General features: G+C 42.7%; 1 protein-coding gene across 2 annotated transcripts in view; it reads left to right on the forward strand.

The window, feature by feature from the left end:
* Positions 1 to 1,295: 1,295 nt before the first annotated feature.
* Positions 1,296 to 11,340, forward strand: part of LOC110291040 (adenosine receptor A3) — a 63,636-nt gene continuing 53,591 nt past the window's right edge. Inside the window, exon 1 of one of the 2 annotated variants that reach the window (XM_021157980.2) lies at positions 1,296 to 1,354. The gene's annotated coding sequence lies outside the window, so the exon portion shown is untranslated. The remainder of the gene's footprint in view (positions 1,355 to 11,340) is intronic. The other variant, XM_021157982.2, reaches the window with a different exon arrangement.

The raw sequence follows: 11,340 nt of genomic DNA on the forward strand, positions 1-11,340 counted from the left end.
AGTGTACGGATTGTAAAATAACAACAATAAAAATCTCATATGCTGCAAAATCAAAAGTAGATGAAGCCCCCCTGACTTTTTAGGTGGTGAGAGATCATGTGGGACTTCCTCAGTCATTTACTTTCTCACCCTTAAGAGCCCTTTAGGACTATGGCCACATTTTTCATTTTTAAAAATCATATTCATTTATTTGGAGGGAGGTATATGTGGAGGTCAGAAAACTCCTTGCCAGAGTCAGTTTTTTCTTTCCATCATCTGGGTCCCTGGGATCAAACTAAGGCAGTCAGGCTTGATAGTCTTTTTTCTGTCGACCATCTTGATTATGAGATTTGGATGTCACTGCCTCTGACACTCCCTGGCCTGTATTAAGCACCCTTGCCTTTCATTCCAGTGTCCTATGCTTAACCTGATCACTGTACTTACTGCGCTGTGATGCAGCTGCCTGCTCTCTTGTCTTTGTTTCTTGTTAGAGTCTGAGCTTCTTGACAATGAAGACTTTGTCTAATTCATTTCTGTATCATCAGCACCCAACAATTCAGGCCTAAAATATTTGCTTGGTTTGTTTGTGTGAAGGAGTTTGAATGCCTAAACAACTCTCCTCTGTGGAGCAATACAGTACTGCAAGATCGGGGGCCCTCGCTCACTCTGACCTCATCTCCTACCACACTCCCCTTTGTTCTCTCCTCCCAACACATTGGCCTCCTTTCTAGTCCTTGAATAATGTTAAGTCTGAGCTAACCCCAGGGCCTTCCCACTGCGTGCACTTTCTGGAAAGAGCCCTTCTAGTAAGGGTGTGTTGGTATGCTGGGTTCTCTTATTGCTGCTGGCACCTCACTAAAACCTTCTTCCTTAGAGCTTCCTAAAGCAAATATGCAGAAGCTGTTCTTTTCTCACTCGGTCACTCCTTTTTAAAGCACGGTTTCCATCATCATATCCAGTGTTGCTTTGTTGATCTGATCTCCCTGCTAGATATAAGCTTCCTGAGAGAAGGCCCTCCTGTTGTGTTTGATAATGTACTCTCCTGATGCAGTGCCTGACACCTAAGAAGTATATGCTCAATAAATACTGGTTGACAGCAAAAAAGTTAACCTATCTAGGATACTGGAGAGAAAGGCAAAAAGCCAAGATTCTCTGAGCCCGGTTTCACTATTTCTCCCATTTAAAGTTTTACAGGCCGAATGGCCTGGAAAGTGGGAGTGTCTGGCCCTCTGCTCCCACAGGCAAGGCATGTCTAGTTCTCTAGGGAAGGGTTTCAGGGATGGAATGTGGCTGCTGCAAGCTTCCATGGCAGTTGGTAAAGATGGCCAGACGGATGTACAGGATGCCAGCGGGACCCACTGAACAGGAAGGGCAGGTAGGAAAGCCCTCATGCAGAGAAACCACACTGGAACCATACTGGAGTTAGCTTCTTCTAAGCCTTGAGAGGCATTGAGATGGTACAGAGAGTGCAGGAGCAGAAGAGCAAACTGTGTGTGGGCTACTCAGGACAAGGGCGAGCTCCTTCCCCAATGCTCAGTTCTCTCTGCTAAGTAGAGACAATTCTATTCACAAGACAGTGAAGACATCTTGACATGATGGATGTGAAGGCAGCTTGTGAACTAGTGGGGGCTTGACAAGCATAAGTTATGGGAAGCATTTCCCACGAGTTGTCTTGTTTGCCTACCTTCTGCCTTTAATCGTTGGATTTATTGATTGTCTATAACCCAGGGCTCTGGTAAATTTTTATTTTGTTGTAGAACTCAGGTTCTTTCCTCTTGAATGTCCCTCAAGGTTCAGAAAGTCAAATCTCAACCTATGGGAACGATTATAATTTATGATTAAAGGAGCCATATCTAAGTATCTCAATGAACCCCGTGTGCCAATTATTTCTTATATGTATGTCTTTCCTTCCCAGATTGAGACTGCAAGCTGTCTCATTTCACACTATGTTTATAGCTCTGCTCCTTACTAGTGCTATAGGACTTGGGTTAGATTACTTAATCTCTCAATGTTGATCCTCACATCTATAACATCAACATGATAATATCCTTTACAAAGTGGTAGTCTAAGAATTTAAAGATGGGGGCTGGAGAGATGGCTCAGAGGTTAAGAGCACTGACTGCTCTTCCAGAAGTCCTGAGTTCAATTCCCAGAAACCACATGGTGGCTCACAACCATCTGTAATGGGATCCAATGCCCTCTTCTGGTGTGTCTGAAGACAGCTACAGTGTACTCATACACATTAAATAAACAAATAAACAAACAAACAAATAAATCTTTTAAAAAAAGAATTGAAAGACATATTCAATACATCCAAAGTTTGATCTAGACCTAGCACATAAGTAAGACACTAACCAATGATCCCTTATTAACAAGAGCTACTAGCATAACGCTGGATAATGTCAGAATTGAGTTTTCCTCAAATTCTTGATTGGGAAATAGAAATAAAACTAAGAAAGCAGAGTGACTCCAAGCCACACCTGGCATTAGTCTCTAGGCTGTCAATGCAAACAGAAAGGTTTATGGCTTCCCTAACCCAGGCAGAGACTTAAACAGCAGTAAAAAGGTACTTTATTTTCTTGTTTTGGCAAGTGATAAATATCATTTGAAATAGGCAGTGGGTTTAAGTAGAGAGAGAATATTGGCAGTATTAGTCTGGAAATGTTGATGAGACTGTTTGAGGCCATAGGGACAGATGTAGCAGTGTAACCCAGTTTCCAGGACATTTTTGAAAAGTTCCCTGGATGCATTTCAAAACTGCCTAAATCCAACCTAGTGGAGGGCGGTTGCTCAAGGTGACAGCATTTATCTTACTTCTAGACTAGCCAGAGATGTGTATGGTCTTTGTAAGAGGTACACAAGTTAGAGCTAATTGGGTCATGTGCCCCAAGGCAGGAAGAAAGAACTTGACAAGGGTTTGAGAGGATGCAGGGATGTTGGCTAGTTCATCCTCCCAGGTCTCCAAGGCAACCAACATGTCTCTTAGGTGAGTTGTACTGTACCAGGGTCTTCTTTCCTTCTGTTCAGGACAAACCATTTATTCATTTTCAGTAAGTGTTTGTTAAGAACCCACTGCATATCTGCACCTGGCCCTAGGGTCCAAGGAATCTGAAACAGGAAATGAAATCAGCACCATCAACTCCTGCCTTCCTTCTCCTTGCTAGTTCAGCTCGGAGGCCAAGGTGGGGCCTATTGGGGGTGGGATCATGCTCTTTTATGACTCCCACGTGATTAAGTATGGTGAGAGAATGCTAGACACCTCTGTCAGCCTCACCCCTTAAATTGTAGTCTTCACTTACAAGGGTTGTTACTAAGAAATGCTAGGCAAATGGGTGTTAATGTGAAAACCTAGGCTATTCTGAGGGTTGATTTTTGGACTCCGTGTTTGATGTGACAACAAATCTTAGCATTGACATGAGGACAGTATGCTTTAGCATTATGGAAATACCACTGTTCAGAGTCACAAGACATACGTAAGAGCAGATCCAATAATCACCCAGCCTCTCCCCACTTGTAAGGCTCCTTGTAAATAGACATAAAAATGGGATGTGGGTGGTTTTTAATCCCTCGGAAGCCTTCCCACTCTTACGAGCACTTTCTCACTTTTTCTTAATGAATCTATGTTCATTCTGAAAACAACTGATGTGTGGTTTGTTTTGTGTTAAGATAACTTGATTAGTGGGAACTGATCTGAGCACCCTAGAACATAATGGATAGGCAGTGAGTTTATGTAGAGAGAGAATAATGGCAGTATTAGTTTGGAAATGTTAATGAGACTGTTTGAGGCCATAGGGACAGATGTAGCAGTGTTCCAGTTTGTGTTAAGAGTAATCTACATGAGCGAAGACTATGTTTATATGCAGTCAGTTTATGTTATTTGAATTAATAATCCCTTATTGATATTTTGGATGCTGTTATGTCAATTAATGAAGTTTGTATGCTAGAAATTGTTACGACTATTTAATTTGTTATATCATTCTACTTTTTTAAACTTTATATAGTTTATAGCTGTTATTGGTTATATAATAGTTTAGAAGCTTATGTATCTTTATGAAAAAGAAATGATGGTTATGTAGTGTCTCATTTATATCCATAAAGTTGTTTTGTCAGACATTAATATAGGTGCACCAGCTTTTAGTTAGTCCACTGCCTACCACCTCTGCTTGCCTGCCTGCCTGCCTGCCTGCCTGCCTGCCTGCCTGCCTCCCTCCCTCCCTCCCTCCCTCTCTAAGCATAAACTTTTTGCAACCTACTTTTAATAAGGGTTCCCCCTCTCCTGTCCTCTAGCCCACCACCCAGCAGAGGGAGTGGAAGAGAGGAGTTATTAGGATATGGGGGGAGTGGGCCTGTTCAGCAATAGTTCTTTGGGGCGAGCTTGATCTTCTTTGGCAGCAGCTCAGTCCCGTAGTAAACACCAAATACAGCTCAGAAGCCACAGTCCAGTCCTTTCAGCAAGCAATCACCAGGCAGCTGTAGTTCAATCCTGAAGAAATCACCAGGCTTACTAACCTGCCTAAGGTGAGGCTTCAGAAGTGGCAAGCTGCCACAGGAACCTCACAAGCAGTTCTTGGGTGAATTTCTCTCTATGGCAGCATTACAAGCTGAACTCAACCATGCTGTGTAGGCAAACCAATACATGCCTGTCTTTAGTGAAGAATTGTGAGGCAGAGCCAACCAAACCAATGCTTACTGCTCATCTCCCACTGTCTATGGGGTCCTATTTATACTCCTTCATCCTGAGTCCTTTCACATGTTTGCTGTATCCAAACATCCTCTCACCTGTGTCTGCTTCAGGAAGTCTTTCACTTGTTTGCTTTAGCAAGACATCCTTTCACCCGTGTGCCCCAGCAAAACATCATTTGACATAACTTTCCAAAGAAACTAGAAGTTTCCCTTCCTTCCTTCCTTCCTTCCTTCCTTCCTTCCTTCCTTCCTTCCTTCCTTCCTTCCTTCCTTCCTTCCTTCCACACTACACATCTTCTGCCATTTTAACTGGACAGTCCAGTGACATTTTGGATATCTACATTATACTTGTATCACCATCATCAATCCCAGCAACATTTTTTTTTTATCTCACCAAAATAAAACCCTGCTCCTTAAACAATTCCTACTTCCTCCTGTCTCTAGTCCCTGGGGATCATCACTCAACTTCCTGCCTTTGAGAACTTAACAAGTCTAGGTAATTGTAGAATGCTATTAAACGGTATTTGTCCACAGGGGAGTGAATCATTTCACTTAGCATTCTTTTATCAAAATCTGTAAAAATATTCGTTTAAAGGTTTGACCATATTCCATTCCACATACACCATTTTGCCTATATATTTATCTGGCTTTAAATCCTGGGTTGGTGGCATTATTTGGCTGTTGTGAATAATGCAGCTCCAAATGTAGGTCTGCACTTGCCTACTCAAGAATTCACTGGGTGGGTGGGTGGGGGGGAACCTCCACTTGCATGATAGATACGCAGAAGAAGCTATATTAGGTCACATGATAGTTTTGTTTTGAGAGAAACTGCCATATTGCTTTTCATAGCACCTTCACTTAGATTGTGCAAGATTCAAACTCTTTAAATAGGCACTAGTGTCTAATATTCTCCCAGTGTGTATGTGTGTACTTATACCACAGTGTGCATGTATTGGTCCGAGAACAACTGTGGAAATCAATTGTGTTGTTCCACCATGTGAATCCTGAGTTAGAACTCTAGTGACCATGATAGCAGGCTCGCTCCTTAATCTACTGAACCATCTCACCAGTCTCAAATTCTGTGTAATTTCTTCAGCTTTGCTTTTCAATTTGTGGACTCATCTTCTGAGTGAGTCTACTATTTAACTTACCTACCGAAGTTGTGGATTGAACTCTGCAGCCTCCGAGGCCCAGGCAAGTGTATTCCCAGCAATGTCCACTGAGTTTTAAATTCAAGCAAGGTATTTTTTTTCCACTTGAGTTTTCTCTTACATATATTTTGCAATGTTTGAAAGTCTTGTTATTTTCTTAGACTTTTAATTATTTTCTACCTTATTTTAACACCCTATAGTCACTTATACCTACATGTAAAGTCTGCAAGTCAAGTTTCTTCAGCCTGTTGTGCTGTCTCTTCTTTATGCCCCAGAATATTTTCTTGTGGTGTGGTTGTTTTGTTTTGTTGTGAACTAACATCAACAGGACTATGTGGACACTCTGAATGACTGGAGTTGCAAAGGGATTTGTGTTTACTTTTGCTGGGAGAGTGGGACCAACCTCGGACCACTTTCAACAGCATTCTTGGTTTGGGTATTTTGGATTATAAAGAAAATATGGATACAGGTTCTATATGTGCTACGTGTATTTAAAATTCTCGAAGAAGTCTTGTTGACACTGTACCAAGTGCCATGACTAATGTATGAATTTTCCCCCACTATATTCTTTAAAGGGTATATGTGATTTTCTTTTAACATCAAGTATATAATCCTCTGCAGGTCATGAATAAATGTTTGGGTCTTTAATATTAGTTTTGAAATTATGTAAAAATATCCTGTTTCTCAGTAAAAAAAAAATCTGGATCACTGTAGACCAGAAAATATTCCAGAATAGACAATAGTTTTAGCATTTTCCCTACTTTCTGGCTTGTGCTATGGGCTAACTTTTTGACTTTTGAATCTTTCCTTCATTTTCTTGCCAAAGAAAAGATGTGTGTACAGGTTTACCTCATAATTTGGGAGATGTATAAGAACAGTACTTCTGACATGAAACTCTCTAGACTGTGTCTGACAAAATATTCTGATTATATTTTACAAACTTTTTTTGTTATCTTAACAAGCAGGTAAGATCAGCATTATCATTATAACCTGTTCCCCTGTTAAAGACCAGAAATGGCGGCATAAAAAGGGAGTAACACGCCCAAGGCTGGGGTCAGTACACGGTGGGTGTTTGAATATAAGAACCGCAGCATCAGTATATGTATGCAGCATGCCCATGGGTCGTTTCCATTTCTGCTCTGTACCCAGCTCTCTTCCAGTTTGTTTAAAATCAGAATAAGGAATCTGGGTGTTCTAGGTTAGGCCTACAGTTCCAGAGGCAAGAGAATTGTGAATTTGAATCCAGCCTGGGTAACTCATTATGTAACCTGAGCCTCGCTGTGACTCTTTGCCTCAACACCCACAGACAATAAAACAAACAGTTCAGAATGGGAACAAAACCCAGAGCCCTGTGAAGGCTCTACTGCCAAACTGTAACCCCAGCCCAGCCATGGAAGCCAGTGCTAGCTGTGTGTCCTCCTCGTGGCCCCCCTCTCAGCCTTGGTTCTCTTAACTTATTCACAGTTCCAACTTCATCTCCCCAACCCAGTGGTAGCCCTGAGAATGACAGCGACAGCATCAGTCTAAGACCAGTCCCAGAGAGAGTATAATGAATGCTATTGTTTGCCCTTCCTCCTTTGGTCAGTCTTGCGACTCTGGTACCTCCCTACAGAATCAGCTCAAATGGCTCCATTTATCTTACCTTGCCTTTCTCATGCCTGAAGCTACCGCCAAGGGTCATTTATTGAAACCAGCAAATGTTGTAACCTTTGAGGCAATGGATGACAGTCGGGGAAGCCAGAATATTTAACCAAATACCTCAGGAAGAAAAGATGGGGTGAGATGCTCTGGGGTATAAGAGTAGAACAGGAAGTGAAGGTAGTGTTGTAACTGCCTGGCTGGGAGCTGAAGGCATGCCTCAGTAAAGACATGGAAGTCCTCTGAACAGACTGAGAGATAGTCTTTTATTCAGGGTGTTTAGAGAAATCTTTGTCCAACCATAGCCCAACCACTAAATTATTAAACACAGACATTAGTGTTTGCACATAACAAAAGAAAGTTAGCTCACAGAAGTCAGTAAGGGAACATGCGACAGGTGTGGAATAGCCGTAAGTCGGGATCTGTAGATCAGGGCAATCTGAGATCCAGAACCTTTACATACTGGGCAAGAACTCTGTCACTGAACTACAGGTCCAGCTTCCCTGACCCTACCTTTTCCAGAAAGTTTCACTAAATATCCCATGCTGGCCCAGAATTCACTCTGTAGTCAAGGCAGGCCTGGCTTTGATTTTAATTTTGGTGGCACAGGCCTATAATCCCATTGCTCAAGAGGCTGAGGCTTGAGGATCTGAACTGCAAAGCTACTGTGGGCTACATAGTGAGAGTGTCTGAAGACAAGAAAAAGGGAGGGAACACGTCGAAATGAATATATCAACACAAGGATTCTGACACAGGCAGTTCAGAGAATCACCTTCTGTTTGATTAAGTTTAGAAAGGGGGTCTTGACTTTTGAGGGCAAATGGCAAATTGACTTTGAGCGTGGCAGGTTCAAATTGAAGACTGTGTTTGGCTGATAATTATGATCTCTGGTAGATGTCTCATGAGAATTCAGGGCTAGACCTAGAATTTGGACTTCCCACTCTCCTCAAGGCTGTGCCTAATCTTTAAATGAGACGGAACCACTTTTCATTTCCCTAAAGCACCGAGACATCAGGACATGGTGTCTGGGAGTTTTAGGCAGAAGACAGATGCGGCCCAATTATGTTTGTTTCAACACGATGCCTGTGCTTGCAGAGTGGAAGATGGATAGGAAAGGGGTTTATTAAGACCATATTGTGGGATGTGGTTGTTGTTTCTGTGTTTTGCCTTTTGGCAGTGGCTCTCCTTTAAAAAACAAAAAATAGTAACAACAACAACAACAACAGCAACAGAAAAACTCACTCAGTTTTTCTTTTAGATAACTTTCCCCTGCCTCTGATTTTAGGGTTTTTTTTTTTTTTGTTTTTTGTTTTTGTTTTTGTTTTTAAAAAAAAAGCACCTATATTTGAGTTCCCATGATCATGGTATCAGTTCACTCTTTCTGGTCCATGGGTGAAAATGCCCATACAAACTGTGTTTCATGGTTGGATCAAAGAACTCTCTCTCCCCTCTGCTGTGTCTACAAGTAGACTTTGGTGTCAGTGTCTCATCACCTTCCAAATTATAGCTTTCATGTCTGCTGTGAGGGAGTAGGCAGACATGCAGTAACACAGCCAGGCACCTGCACCTCAGCAGGACTGGCTGTGTTCATACCAGAACAAATTTCCACCAGATTTATTCATTTGTTTGAGACAGTCTCACTACACAACCCAAGCTAGCCTTGAACTTTTGACAATCCTCCTGCCTCAGCCTTCTAAGCGCTGGGATGGCAGGCCTGAGCTGGCACCTTAACCCATGAAGTTTTACAGTGAGATGCACAGCAAACTGCCAGTAGCAAGTTGCTAAGACTGGCTACAGTTGTATCCATGCAGGTCTGGTTAGCTCTCAGCATAATGTTTAGACTTTGTCCCCAGTGGATCAGGCATTTAAAAGGATGTTCTCAGAGATGCTAAAAACCATGAGAAAAAGATTGTTTATTCATTTGTTATATATGGTTATGGAAAAATATACACAACAATTTTTAAATCTAAGGGAATGGTCTAGAACGGTGGTTCCCAGCCTTCCTAGTGCTGTGACTCTTTAATTCAGTTCCTTGTGTTGTGGTGTCCCTCCAACCACAACATTATTTTGTTGCTATTCCATAATTGTAATTTTGCTCCTTTATGAACCATAGTGTAATTTTCTGAAACACAGGATAGCTAATATAAGATCCCTATGAAAGGGTCATTCAACCCTCCCAAAGGGGTTGAGAATCACTGGTCTAGAAGTAAGCCCGTGTTCAATATTAAGTTTTTCATGTCAGAGCAAAACTCCTACCACATGGCTGTGCCACATCCAACCAAATGTCCAACTCTTACAGGACTCTGGTGTCCTTCCCCCCCAAACAACTCTCTCTTCCTCAGCCATCATCTTCCCCTCAGGACACCTGCTCCATGGTCCATCTAGGAAATGGAGGCATCGCCAGCTTCCTGTTTCCACCCCTCAGCCAGTGCAGCCTCCCACGCACATGGAAAAGAACACTTCTTAAATTCTTTGGGCTGTCCCCAAGTTAAACAGCCCCAAGCAACGCAGTACTCTTGTCTAAAAGAAGGAGAGCTGGTGGACAGACGGATGTTCCTATTGACAGACACCTCCCAAGGCAGTCACTTAGCTTCTTTAGATATTGTTTCTTTGGCTCTGGTGACACCATTCTCTACAGGAGTCTTTCAGCTTCAGGCTCTTTTATGGGTGCTTTCTCCCCTGCCTGTGTTGGGCTCCCCAGGGTCTGCCTTACCTACTGTTTTCCTCTCTTTTTCCCGTGTATCTCTTCCGTTCTTATGATAGTGACCATTGCATATGTGCCTGTGAGTGCTTTCCAAACCGGCATGCATCTGCGTTCAGATGCCTCCCACTTGGCCTGCCAGGGGTTGCCCCCTCAGTGAACGCATTGCTTCTTTCCATCCAGCCTACAAATCATCTGCTGACTTCGTTTCTCTCTTCACTGTATCTGTCAGGCTCGGGGGTTCTCACTCACAGGGGAGCTCAGATTCCATATATGGATGGACCTCAAGCTCATCACTTTCCTGCCTCAAGTTCTCCAGCACTCTCAGAAACGATTAATCAATCCAATTACAGTCCATATCCTCACGAAAATACCCGACAGCAGCAAGTCCTTCTTCCCCCCACGGCTTTACCTTCTATGGCAGAAGTCTGCGAGCTGTGCCTCCTGGGCCAGATCTGGCTTGCTTCCCGTTTTTGAAAATAAAGTTGTATTGGAACATGGCCATGGCCGTCCACATACATATTGTCTATGGCTGTTTCTGTGCTACAATCATAGTGGTAAGTAGTTGCCACAGAGACCATCTGGCCGACAAGATCTCACATGCTTACGGTCTGTCTCATTTTCAGAGCTCATTTTCCCTCAAGGTTTCTGGATTCCTAGCAGATGTCAAAGTTCCCTATCAGGGTTATATCAAAGAACCAAAATGTCTTGAAATTTGATATTGTAGGACTTAGAGGTGTGTTGTCATTGTCTGGTGCCGGAATGTGAGGTTGCAGGACAAGGAGTCCAGAAGAGGGGATGAGTGTAAAGTGGGCAAGGGTAACCAAGCCACTACCTAGAACCCACAAGACTGTCAGTACCTCACTGTCCTCAGCTATGCTGGGGTGGACTAAGTGCTTGCCCAGTTCTGATGTTGGGAAACCCCAGGAAGGTCTCTAAGGAGGCGGGTCAGCTATAGACTGTGGCCTATACATGCTAAGGGGCAGAGCTAGCAACTAGTGACAGTGGATATTGGGAATAAAATGCAGGTCCTTTGTAAGAGTAGGTCTTATGAGCCGTCCCTCCAGTCTGTACCATGATCTCGAATCCATTTGAATTCCTATTTTCAGTTATTCTGGGTTAATTTCCAGGAGTAGAATTGTTGGAGCCTATAGCAATTCTATTCTTTCTTTTTTCTTTTTTTTTTTT

This window comes from Mus caroli, chromosome 3, assembly GCF_900094665.2.
Source record: "Mus caroli chromosome 3, CAROLI_EIJ_v1.1, whole genome shotgun sequence".
Lineage (NCBI taxonomy): Eukaryota > Metazoa > Chordata > Mammalia > Rodentia > Muridae > Mus > Mus caroli.